Source organism: Schistocerca serialis, chromosome 2, assembly GCF_023864345.2.
Source record: "Schistocerca serialis cubense isolate TAMUIC-IGC-003099 chromosome 2, iqSchSeri2.2, whole genome shotgun sequence".
Lineage (NCBI taxonomy): Eukaryota > Metazoa > Arthropoda > Insecta > Orthoptera > Acrididae > Schistocerca > Schistocerca serialis.
The window spans coordinates 137419587-137432820 of record NC_064639.1 but is presented as its reverse complement, the minus strand read 5'-3'; positions in this window follow the sequence as shown (position 1 = coordinate 137432820).

The following is a 13234-nucleotide window of genomic DNA, read 5'->3' as shown; positions in this document are numbered from 1 at the left end:
AGTTACCCGAATTTTTCGTGTATCAACACGGACATGCCGATGTGTCTGCAAGTAATAGAGCACTACTCGCAGTTTTCTAAATCGGCGTAAGATCAATGCTTGTAAAGAAAACTGCACGTATTCATTGGACCAAACAGTGCTGAAACTGGACTGGGGCCGTGTAGTGCGGTCCGCAAGTAACGATTCTGGGAGCCAAGTATTCCGAAGGTCCAAGGAGTCATTTTCGACCCAGTGTGTGGAGGATGTAGTTTATGTCGGAGGTGAATCTGTGACATTTGTGGATTTTAATACCATGGTTTATGCCATGTCATTCGCTAAACCTTCAACCCCGAATCAGAACATTTCATCATTATCGATGACGTTGTCCTTTCTTGTACACCTTGATGATGAGTATACGGTGGACGTTCCCATCTTCCAAGATGACAACAGCCGATTCCACAGAACTACACTCATATCTTCCTGGTATGAAGACTCAGGCATCCTATCACGTCCTAATTGGGTCCGCTAAATCATCCGTTTCTGTTCGTACAGAGGATGCCAGGAACTTTCTGGAACTGTGGGTGAAATGACGCGATGTGGTAGTTATTTATGATTTGACCATCACTCAGCGGCTTCAGTTAGATATGACATACCTGAAGAAACTTGCCGACTCTCTTATTCGCCGAAATTATGTGACCATAAATTTAGTGATCGTATTAGGTGGTACTGGAGTGATGTGTCCTAAGGGTTACTAATTTCTTGTCTGTACTGCTAATTTCACAATTTCATTGATAACTTGGCGTCGCTTCCTTCCAATTCGTGAAATCTAACTTGAACTTACCGTGTTAAGTTTTTGAGCCAATGTACTGCTTTTCTGAGAATAAATCTTGACCTGTGAACTTTGCCAGGCTAGGTCTTATTTAAGAATATGAAATTTTGTTATTACTTTCGCTGGAAGCAGTGGACAAGAGAAAAAGTTATCTGATGGATACTTGCAGGTCGTAATAGAAAACAAAAAGGGACGAAATGTTCCCAGTTATAAGTTTTTATATAAGATATATGTTCTACCAAGGCAAGAACGAAAATTCCATTAACACGGCAAGACCGGAAAGACGGCAACTAATTTTCGTCCGTTGTTAAGAGGGCTGCAGTTGCTTAACGAAGTTCCCTCATTTTGAAGTCGCTTTCTCATGAATTATGCAAATAGCTTAGTCCTATCGCCAACGAGCGAGGGTAGTCAGTTCTTTTCTTGTCATCATTCACATTAGCCTACTTATTTGCTACGACCACAGCCTGCTGTGATAGTCGACATAAGTACGAGTAACAGTTATTTGCTTTATTTTCGTCCTTGATTCTCTTGTATGCAACTAAAAGTATTCTCCTACAAGTAAGTAGCTAAAAGTATACGTATTCATATATCCGAAGGACAGAAAAGTTTTATAATAAGAATAAGCGTATTTGGGTTTAATATTTTGGGCTTTCGTGTGGACTTCGTGCCCGGAATTTATAAAAATTTATCAGAGCTACAGTATATGCATGAAAGAAACTGCTCACATACCGTCCATTCAGCCTGCACAACAACATTTGCCGAGATTGAGGAATGCAATCTAAACTGATACGTATGTAATACACTAGAAAGTGTGAAGTGAAGACCCGGGAGAGTGTTATAGAAATTATAAAAATTTTTAAAAAAACTGGCAGCTACAAAATTATACGCCTATTTTTTGCGAATTTTTAGGGAATAATTGGGAATGTTTCTGCTATGCACAGTTCGGGCCGTTCAAGCCACATGCTTTTCCACGTTTATTACGTTTTTTTCTGTGTTTTAACGCACAGTACAGGGAGATTTAGTTACGAGAGGCTAGCTAATGTGTAGGATCACAAGGCAGACTTATCGAACGACGCGCTATATCGTCTCGCAGCTCGAGAACGGCCGAGCGACGAAAAGCCGTATCTTTCTTGTGGTGTCACCGCCAGACACCACACTTGCTAGGAGGTAGCCTTTAATTCGGCCGCGGTCCGTTAGTATACGTCGGACCCGCGTGTCGCCACTGTCAGTGATTGCAGACCGAGCGCCGCCACATGGCAGGTCTAGAGAGTCTTCCTAGCACTCGCCCCAGTTGTACAGCCGACTTTGCTAGCGATGGTTCCCTGACAATTTACGCTCTCATTTGCCGAGACGATAGTTAGCATAGCCTTCAGCTACGTCGTTTGCTACGACCTAGCAAGGCGCCATTACCAGTTACTATTGATGCTGTAAAACATGTACCGTCAAGAGCGATGTTCACCAATTATGGATTAAAGTTAAGTATTCCAGAAGACACGTACGTTTCTTACTAGTCTCATTTCCGTGTCCTGTTCCAGACCTCACGCCAGCCTGCGTGAGCTTAAACGCGTGCCTTTCGGCTTCCTCATAGTGGGTTGGCTGTCTGGCCAATCCACAACATTTCTGAAGCAGAGGGAGACAGTGGGGATTCACGTATAACGCTGGGCGACAAGAAGCTAATATTTTATTCTTCATATTCACAGCGTAGATATTAATTTGCAGCTCCAACCGTGCTGATGACGTTACTCGCACTGAGAATTTGTTAACAGTAATTTCCAGGAAATGCTTATTGCAAATTTTAGTTACTGTCAGTGCTTACAGACACAAAGGATGGACCAATGGCGAGCGCAACCCGAGAGGGAAGTAGCCAAACTGCTAAGATACCTCACGACTGTTCTACCATCGATTTCTGAAGAGGTACCACATGAACCCGCGTATAAAGTCTGATCTCATGTAATGATGGAACAGTTCACTGAAATATTACGTCGGATGACTTGCTGTGTTCTGTTAATCCAGCGTAGTCTACGATCGGTTATCGAAGTGGCAACGCGCGAAATGGTACGTCAAGTGCAAATCCGCGTAATGATGGAATTAATTGTTGAAGTAGATTCAGAAAACATATTTGTGCCATCTCATGTGGATTTAGGATCATACGAAGTTTTTTTGCAAATTTTGTGGTGCTCGGGAACTAATGATCAATGACTGGGAATCTTGTTACGGATATTAACGATAAGTTGGCCCTAGATATCGATTTCCGAATTCTGAGATTGGACAAATAAAACAAATTTAGTTGGTATCCAAACATTTTACGATTCTTATTATGCTTAACATTTAGACCTACCCCCTTGTCATATTATTATGCACTGTTTATTGCATACGATTCAGAGGTCGCGACTGACGGAGAAGAAACGAAAAAGGGCGACGTCTACGAGACTCGAGGTAAGCAAGTTGGCTACAATTCGGACACGAGAAATAGGGGCCGAACGCACTAGACTTTCATCTGTGGATCACACGTAGCATCACTTTGCTTCGCCGTGTACATAGTGTGGCAGACGATATTTCGAACATTCATTCCTCTGTCTGCTGCGTTAATTTTACAAGCTCTTACAACAAAGCAGGAGGAAACTTAATTATGTACAGAGAATGGTATTCACAAAGCAATTCTACATTGACGTCGATGAGCTGCAAACAAATGTGTAGAGCACGGCAGAGTATAGGTAATACTGTACTGCGTATTGTTTATCCCGCGCCATTCGCATATGGAGCGTGAGAAGAACGTCTTCTTAAACGCTCCAGAGCGCTCTATAATTACACTAATCTTGTGTTTCCGGCACTTACTCGAGAGATGCTCAGAAGGTGGTAATATATTCCTAGATATCCCAGATAACACAGTTCCCCTAAGCTTCGTAAGGAGGCTCTAGCGGGGTGGTTGGCATCTGTCTTCTAGAGTCTGCCATTGCATGACTTTCAGCTGTTGGTCAAAGCTTGTGACCATCCGTCCTGCCTTTCTTCTTGCGCTTTCAATACCCATTCTGAGCCCTAACTGATATAGGCGCCACACACTTGTCCAGTAATGTAGGATAAGTTCCACAAGTGTTTTGTAAGCAACTGCTATGTAGAACGCATGTATTTTCCAAATACCCTAACAATTAATTGAAACCTGCATCTTGCTTTACCTAAAACTGCGACTACATGTCGTCCGATTTCATATTCCCACAAACCAGTCAAAAGTTCTCGATCAACAATGAAGAGAGAAAAATACTTTATTTTAGTGGACGAACACATCATACAAACTAAGTAGACCAGCTAACCAAATATTTTATCTCTCTATCATGAAGTTCAACACAATATGGTTTAGAATTAACCTCCTCGAAATATGCACCCTTTGCCCTCACAACAGCTGCACAAGCTCTTGACATTCTGTAGATATTTTTTGTGTTCTTTTTTCAGATATTACAGTCCAACACGTCTGTAAATTATTCTAAAGTTCTTCAAAATTAGATGGACTTAGCTTTCTGACCTCTCTGTCAGGTTTATCTCATGCAGGTTCATTGGGATTTAAGTCAGGTGATAGACCTGGCCACCTCATATTCTTCGGTGCTCCACATTTCTGTCGACGTAAACTCTGCGTAATTTTGAAGCATGTTTGGAATCATTGTCCTAGTGCAGAACAAACCCACGACTAACAAGTCTCGTGCCAGATGGCACTGCGTTGTTGATCAGTCTCCTGTGATATCCTTTCTTCCTTAACGTTCCCTTGATTTTCAATGGATCACTGCCTTTATCACTCGAAAAATATCCCCGCACTATGGCTGGCCCTGCACCATGTTCGCCGTTGGCGGCACACACTAAATCTTCACACATTCTCCACGAAGTGACGAACAAATATTCGACCATGGTTTCCAAATACTTCGTACCTAGATTCGTCGTGGACCACTGTTGCACTTTCCAGTTTTTATATTCCTGTGCCCCTGCAATCTTTTCACCTTATTTTGTTTGAGTAATAATGTTTATTGGCCGCTATGCACAACTTTAAAAAATTGGTCATGAGAACGGGCTCACACTCTTGAGATAGGCACTGGAGCACTGTAGACCAATGAGAACTGAATTCTAAGAATGAATAATGCTTATTTGAATGGAACTGTCTTAGACAAGCGTACGTCAGTGTTGTGGGTACTCATCACCGCCCCTTTAGGCGAACGAACACGCAAATAAATATCAAAGGCGCTCGCTGTCTCTACATGTCTATAGCTGTTTCATTATCAAAATGGGGACATGATACAATATTCAAAACAATATCGCTGATTTAACCACAAAACCTTAGTTTTGATAGCTATAGGGGACTTTTGACCTGTAGGGCACTTCCTGGTACGCATATGAGTTGACTGATACTGTTAGTAATTCAAGGATACTGTAGTCATACGCCGCGCGCGGTAACCTCGCTGTCTGAGGCGTCTTGTCATGGTCTGCGCGGCTTCCCCCGTCGGAGGTTAGAGTCCTTCCATGGGCGTGGGTGTGTCGGTGTGTGTCGTGCTTAGCGTAAGTTAGTATAAGTAAGATTAAATAGTGTGTAAGCTTAGGGACCGATGACCTCAGCAATTTAGTCCCATAATACCTTACCACCAGTTTCCAATACTCTAGTCATATCACACTATACAACAAACCTAATCTAACGCATTTCTGTTTGCAGATCCTGAAGTAATCTCTGTCTTTTAAAACGTATATCACTTTCTCTCTAGAGAAAAGCACCGTGCCGGGAAGTGTGGGTGGAGATTAGAAATAAGCGTAACATAGTGCCAAAAAATATCCAGGCTATATTCACCAAATGAGAATGAGAGGGCTTAGCGACCTGCAGGAAGCTTTACACATAATTTCACGCCCTTAAGAAACTTTTTCTCACCGACACTCTCAGCAAAATAATGAATGGAGAAACGTTTATCATTTGCTACAACCTCGCTGATCATGTGTAAATGTGCCGCACAGGGCACAATGTTTTAATTTACGAGGAAGTTCAGTAAGTAACAGAATAAGCATTTCCTCTCGGCTAATTTCTGTTGAAAAAATTTGTAATGTATTTGTGGGACATTGTGGAATATTCCCTCTTCAGCCCTTATAGCTCAGCGTATAGAAGGTAGAAAGTTTGATCACTAGTCGAGTATACCCGTTTCGTCGCTTGGCGGCGCTAGCTCCGATTTAAGCGCTCATCTCCCATACAGTCGAATTACACTTTCGCATTTGAACTTCTGTTTTACGTGTTTAACGATTCTCATATATGCTGTGGGAAAATAATTAAACTAGACTATTTAAGCCCAGATTCAATACTGTATATTGTTTTTTTAGTTGTTTTGGAATGGAAACAGGAGAACACGGCAGTGCATAAACGTCGCACACAGTAATCAGTTTTTGGATTGTCTATGTATTAAAGTAGCAAGAAAAGGGAAAAACAGGAATCATTGAATGTTATACCGTAATACAAATATTTATTCTTACCACTGCACTTCATATTTCTACAGCTGACCAACTAGATAATACTCGTCAGATCTAGTACAAAGTAGAATACAGTAACAACTGTATGATGCGAATAAACTAGAGTGATAACAGTATAAGGCGTTTGTTGCGAAAAGTTTTCAATTCTCTAATATGTATTGCAGAACAAAGTCGATCTTTAATCCTCTTCCAGTACTGTGTTTTCAACTACTATTTTCCTGCCTTTCACTCCGGATTTGGATTTTCTTGGCCATTACTCACAAGGCACAACAAGAGCAGTCCTAAAATAAATGCTGCTTGTGCAGAAGTGACCGTAATGGAGTGTGGCTACAGCTTAAAAGAAGAAAATTCTCATAGGCCTACCAGTCCAACCAGCAAAATAGGTCATAAATAAAAGTTACTACAAACTAAAACAAAAAATTAAAAAACATTTTCTATGTATTTTCTCACTTTTTAACCGTTGGACAGTTCGGATAGTTTCCTTGTTGATTTACTTATGGTTTCTTCTGCCCGTAGCAAGACACTTAACAGTACTTCTGACGGTTGACATTAATAACTTTGTCCTTGATGAAAACCATAGTCCTTCTAGTTAGTGGAAAGTGATAAAGGACGATTTTCTACTAATGAATTCTTTAATGAATCTAAGCAGACATTATATTTAGTGGTTTTTGAGGTGGGATGTGCGATAGAGCCCGATTTGTTGTGTACAATACGTTATTTTCTGCTTTCTCAAGAACATGGTTGAAGGGATTTCGTAGGCATTCCAATCGGAACGATTTTCATCGGCATTTATAGCAATCAGTTTTTCTTCTATACGTCCTACTACATATTTTTTGTCGTCAGTGTACACCTCCTTAGTCTTCTTTGCCAAGATTCTTATGTGATTGACACGCAACGTAAGAGTGGGTGCCTCCAGCACAATTAGTCTAGCCTTCTCTGACTTAAGTTTACTGTTTGACCTAGCCAAGCTGCTTTCTAATTTTTTTATTTGTAGTTTCAATACAGTTACTTCATCAACTGTATCAACTAATGTAGACCTTTCAGACGACAGGTTTCTGCTTAAATCAGAAGTGGTATCACTGTCACAAATTCTTGAACATTTGTTGAGTGCTTTATTCACAATTTTTCCTGCAGCCTTCCTTTTTGTGGGAGATTTTCTTTTCTTTAGTGGGGTAGACAAATACTTTGGCAACTTTGGGAGAATGTGAGGAACTTAATTTTCTTTCAAGTGCCAATTAATTGTGGTCAATTCTACTTCCTTTCCATCGATAACGAATTTCTCTGTTTCTAATATGAAATTTTCAGCGAAGTGAGCATCACAAATGTATGAGTTTGTTATTTGTTCCTTGTCTTCTCTTGAGATAACTTTTTTCAAATCGTTCAAATGGCACTAAGCACTATGGGACTTAACATCTGAGGTCATCAATCCCATAGACATAGAACTACTTAAACCTAACTAACCTAAGGACATCACACACATCTGTGCCCGAGGCAGGATTCGGACCTGCGACCATAGCAGCAGCGCGGCTCCGGACTGAAGCGCCTAGAGCCGCTCAGCCACCGCGGCCGGCTAATTTTTTTAGTTTTTTTAAAATTTTCTTCTTCTTTTACGGGCTTCAGAAAGCGTCTTACCGCTCTGTAACTTCTATAACCTGACTTACAACCAGGCACAAAATACGAAGGCATTGTCACTTCTGTTTAGGATACAGTAGACCCAATTACTAATTTCAATCGAAATATTCGCTTGGCAACCACGGATTTCGGTTTAATTTGTATTCAGGCTCCACTAATAATCTGTACCACTGAAGAACTGCACATTTGTAACTTAAAACATCCGCAAATCGGCAACGAAGCACACGATATGGCGTTTATAAACACAGACAAAACAGCGCGCGAAACGATAGCAGCGTCGAGCAGTGGGAGATTACCGTACTAACTCTATTTAGCTGATGTTACTGGAGACAAGAGATTACACTTTCTACTTCTATAGGCTATGCCTATACTTTAAGTTCTGATACAAGGCGGCACTAAACAGAACCTTCAAAATGACGTCCGTAACGCAGACGCGTTCCAAGCACAGAACTGCCATTGGGGTTCTTTTGGAGGAAAGCCAGCGTGTCGCAGGTATAGGTGCTTGCAGAATGTCTGCAGAGACCTGGTCGTTGTGCGAGACGTCTGGAATCATCGCAATAATATCGCGCAAACCTGTCCGACCTCCTGCGTGTCCGCTAACACAGGTGTTACTACTGCAATGTTGGAATGTGCGGCCAGTCTCATTGGAGATATCTCTCATTCAGCGCCTCGTTCAGGTATCGTTATCAGTACTGGTTGGAGAGCAGCCTAACCCACAAGAATCTCTTGTGAATCTCATACAGTTACAAGATTAGGGACAATGTGTCATTGACATTTCTCAACCCTGTTGCGCTAGAAAGAAAGTCACTGCCTAGAAAATCACACATTTTATGAGGTCCACAACCATAGACGTACAGTACACAAGGTGTACTTATTCCTAGCCACCATTTCCCTAAGGGGTGTTCGTCTGTGGTGAACTCTATCACACACTTAACTGCTATATGTACGACCTAGTTATGAAGTGAAAAAATGAAATAAAGTTGGAATTAAAACAGGATCTAACAAACAATCAAGTCTTGTCTCAAAAACAGGACAGATGCGCTGAAACTTTTAGATCACTGCTTATGTTTTCAACGTTCTCTGCCTGTCAGTAAATGATCCAAGTGTGTCCTCGAAGGCCAGACGACAGACAATATGCTTCCATACGTTCGCCATAGCCTGCACTGGAAGCACTCTGCTTTCATTGGATTCCATAATAACAACTTTCACATATTTTATGAGTTCCACAAGCATAGGCGCACTGTAGAGAATGTGTAATTACTCCTAGCCGCCATTTCCCTAAGAGGTGTTCGACAGTGGTGAAGCCTATCACCCACTTAATTTAACTTCTATATGTACGACCTCGTTATGAAGTTGAAAAATGCAATACAGTTAGGAATTAAAACAAGACCTAACATACAGTCAGATACTCTATTATATAATAATTCCAGATAACTGTACAGGAAATGGAAGACAATTTAAATAGTCCAATATATAGAATGAACCCGAAAGTAATAAACTGAAATTTACCTATACCTTCAAAACAGACAAATATAATGGCGTTCATAGGAAAGAATACAGTCAGATCGAAAATGAGCAAATTTTGGAACAAGTATGCTACTTCAATTGTCTAGGCTATGATATCGGTTTTAACTAGTTCAAAAACATCAAGGGGAGTGATGACATCATATATGAAGCCCCATAGTGCTCAGAGCCATTTGAACCATTTTTTAAAAACATCGAGAAGAAGGTTAACAAGTTTCAGGTAGTCTGTGGAACAATTGAAAGAACTTTGGGAAGAAAAACAAGAAAGCAATGAAAAATGAAATTACGTAAAGTTATGATTGTATTTACTCTTGGATAAGGTTCGGAATCTTAGACGATAACATTAAAAATAGGAGAACTGCGATGAGGACTGGCCCTCTTATTGTTCTGTACAAAATTAATTACACGTTTTGAAGACCGAGTTTGCGAGTATCAAAGTATGTGACATAAATGGTAGTATCTTTGGTTACATTGACTCAGGAGCTTAAATTTTTTACACCGTCATGGGGCCGCAGACCTCAGTATTTGGCATGAAATTCAACCTGATACCTCTAAAGATTCCCGTCCAAAACTTATCTTTAGAGACGGCCGTATCTTTTTGTTACAATTACATTTTTTATATCGTCAAGGGACCGTTCACCTTACTTAGTTCAAATGGCTCTGAGCACTATGGGACTTAAATTCTGAGCTCATCAGTCCCGTAGAGCTTAGAACTACTTGAACCTAACTAACCTAAGGACATCACACACATCCATGCCCGATGCAGGATCCGAACCTGCGACCGTAGCGGTCGCGCGGTTCCAGACTGTAGCGCCTAGAACCGCTCGGCCACTCCGCCCGGCCCTTACTTAGTATTGGACATAAATTTCACCTTGATAGCTCTACTCATTACTGAATAAAAGGTGACGTAACAGACACACGGACAACAGCCGACAAAAAAGTATTTTATTAAGTGATACAATCACAAATTCTTAGCATTAGCATTTTTCCTATACTTCCACCGTACAGCGAAACCTTGTCTCTTGCCAAATTTCGTGATTCTAGGTCAGCGGAAAGTACAATACATTTTTCGATAACTTTGCGACTACCAAATTATGTGATATAAATGAATGTATCTTGGGATTTCAATCAGGCAGAAGCTTAAATTTTTAATGGCGCCAAGCAATTTTGACGTGAGTTTCAACTTTATATCTCTCCCCATTGCTGAGGAAAAGAAGTCTTAATTGACGGACAGACGGAAGAACAAGAGGGTGGTCCTGTGTGGGTTCCGTTTTTGCCGAGTGAGGTACGGAATCCTTAAAAGGAAAAAAAAGTCCCGTGTACTGGCAGCAGAGACGATGTTCATGAGCAATGTAAGGGGCTGAAATTAGAAATGAAAAAATAAGATCAGATTTAAGTATCTTTTCATTTAACAAGAGAGAACTAAGCATTACTCTGAAGAGGTGGATGTATGATAGAGACGGAACAGGTGACTGTAACACCCAATCCTCGAAGGGAGGTGATGATGGTGATGATGATGATGATAGTAATGGGTTTCCGTGAACCTGACTGGTCCTGTGACGAGGCTGAATGGTTGTTGTGTGTGAGTAAGCCACCTCAATAACAGCAATTACATTCGGTGGGAGGGGGTTCTCTTTCTGGCTCGTTTATGTTTGACGCCAAGAATATTTGGTGAATAGAAGATAAGAGTTTGGATTTGGAACTTGCGTTTTGGAAAGGCTATGCTCACCATCAGATTCGTGTAAAAAATTACTAAATGTGGAATTTAACGGTCAACGTAGACAGCAGACACTAAGGGGGAAACTAACCGGAACACAATGTTTGAAAACACAACATTGCGCCGCAACAGTCAGCTTCGTAGAATTTATTTTTACGTCGCGTTTGTGAAGCGAACAACACGGCAGTGACTAAGGGAGAGCAGCCCTTAGACACTGGCGCGGCAGCCACCTACTCCGTCCTCCTCCTCCTCCCGTTCCGCCGCCACCGCTTAAGTTTGAATGAGGCTAATTAACTACCCCTCCACAGCCTGCACAGTGTTTGAGACCGGCCCCAGCGCGCTCCAGGCACTCCAAAGCCGTGGTAATGAGTCTTCCTCCCGGTCCGCCACGTATCCATCCGTTGTTGTCACGGCTTCTCACGTCACAGCATGGAGTTCCTCGAGGCCCCAACTGAAATCAGACGCCTTTCATTAGGAAACATGTACCGTTTACCTGACGTGTTTAATGAAGACGACGTGCAAGTAGTGAACAAAAACTACGTCAACGAGTACCTAGCATACATTTAAATATAAAGTCCGTTGTTGCTGGTCATCGTGGCTACCTCTTGGTAGCATTACTGGCCTGTCAAGCAATAGTGCAAGTTCAAATCCCGCCTCGAGCACGTTACTATATAGTTCTATACTTATTTGATCTGAAAGTAAGTATGATGATTTAAGACGACCTGAAAACATAAACGCAACACCATACTTAATCCTCGAAACACCAAGGGCGGCCGGTACTTTATGCCCACCTTTTGGAAACATTTTAATCTACACAGTTATATCATAGTTTAAAATTTTGAAACAATATTTATTGTTTTTACTGAGTGGTTCTACCAGAGTTCATAAATGTTTTAAAGTTTTTAGTTAAATCAAAACCAAAAATATAATTCTCAATGGCTGTCTTAGTCAATATTTTCATATTTGCATCCCTGCTTATCCAGAGTAAAATGAATTTTGTGAGTAAAGGTCAATAACAATTAACGAAACTTGCGTTTCGTAAATAATTTTTGGGTGGTTTAACAACCCTACCACAACAAAAGTCAAAAATTAATTATGATTGTAGTGTTGCTCACGCTGCTAAATATTGCATTTTCGGGCAACAACAAAGTTATATTATGTGGCAGGTGTCATCAGAGCACAGTTAATAAAGTCATTTCTTGAAATAATGGATAAATTAGGCACTCATCTTTTCGTGTTTCCCACCCTGGTATCGTTGTGAACTCGTGGCTCAATCGTCGGGTGCAAAGAGGCCTAGGTGTTATTCTGCGATATTCAAGAGTTTTATAGATGTGTTTCATAAACCATTCTTGAAGATTAAACTTCTGCAAGTGAGGACAATGGTGATGTAAAAAAGTAATCAGCACTCCGAATTTAAGTTACACTTCTTATTTATTACTTTTGTTGCAATATCACGTAACTCGTTCCAAAACATCACTTCCCAATATAAAATATATTTTAAAATATCTTCCTCACTGTTAAATTTCACATTTCGTAAACTGACTACAATTTGCGTCTTTTTAACACGACGACCAAAGCTTGACTCTCTAATAACCGCTTACGCGCCCAAAAATCAGAGTTACAAGTACGTCAATGATCATAGTGACAAAAGAAAGAATACACATAAGAATAATATCATTGCAATATACACATATCGATGCATCGAAGTACCTCTACATTAATGAAATCAAATCTAAATGTTGTCACAGCAATATGTTAACTATTTTACAGAAACACAGTAGAATATTGCTGGTATCGAGAGGTTGAGGTGAGGTGCCGTAATGGTTACGTAATTCAAGTACTATTACAGTGGGCATAAAGTACCCGCATTGGTAGTACATGAAAATGAATGTGCGTTGGTATTGCTAAAATTGTGCTAAAATGTATTTTTAGGTTCTGAACCCTACTTACACATCAGTGTCTCTTTCAGAAGTATGTTGTTAATATAAGTCAACAACAAATAATACTTTTTTCTTTTTTCATTCTTTTTTTGGGTTGGCATTGTGTACTCTCCCCAACTGGTAATGGAA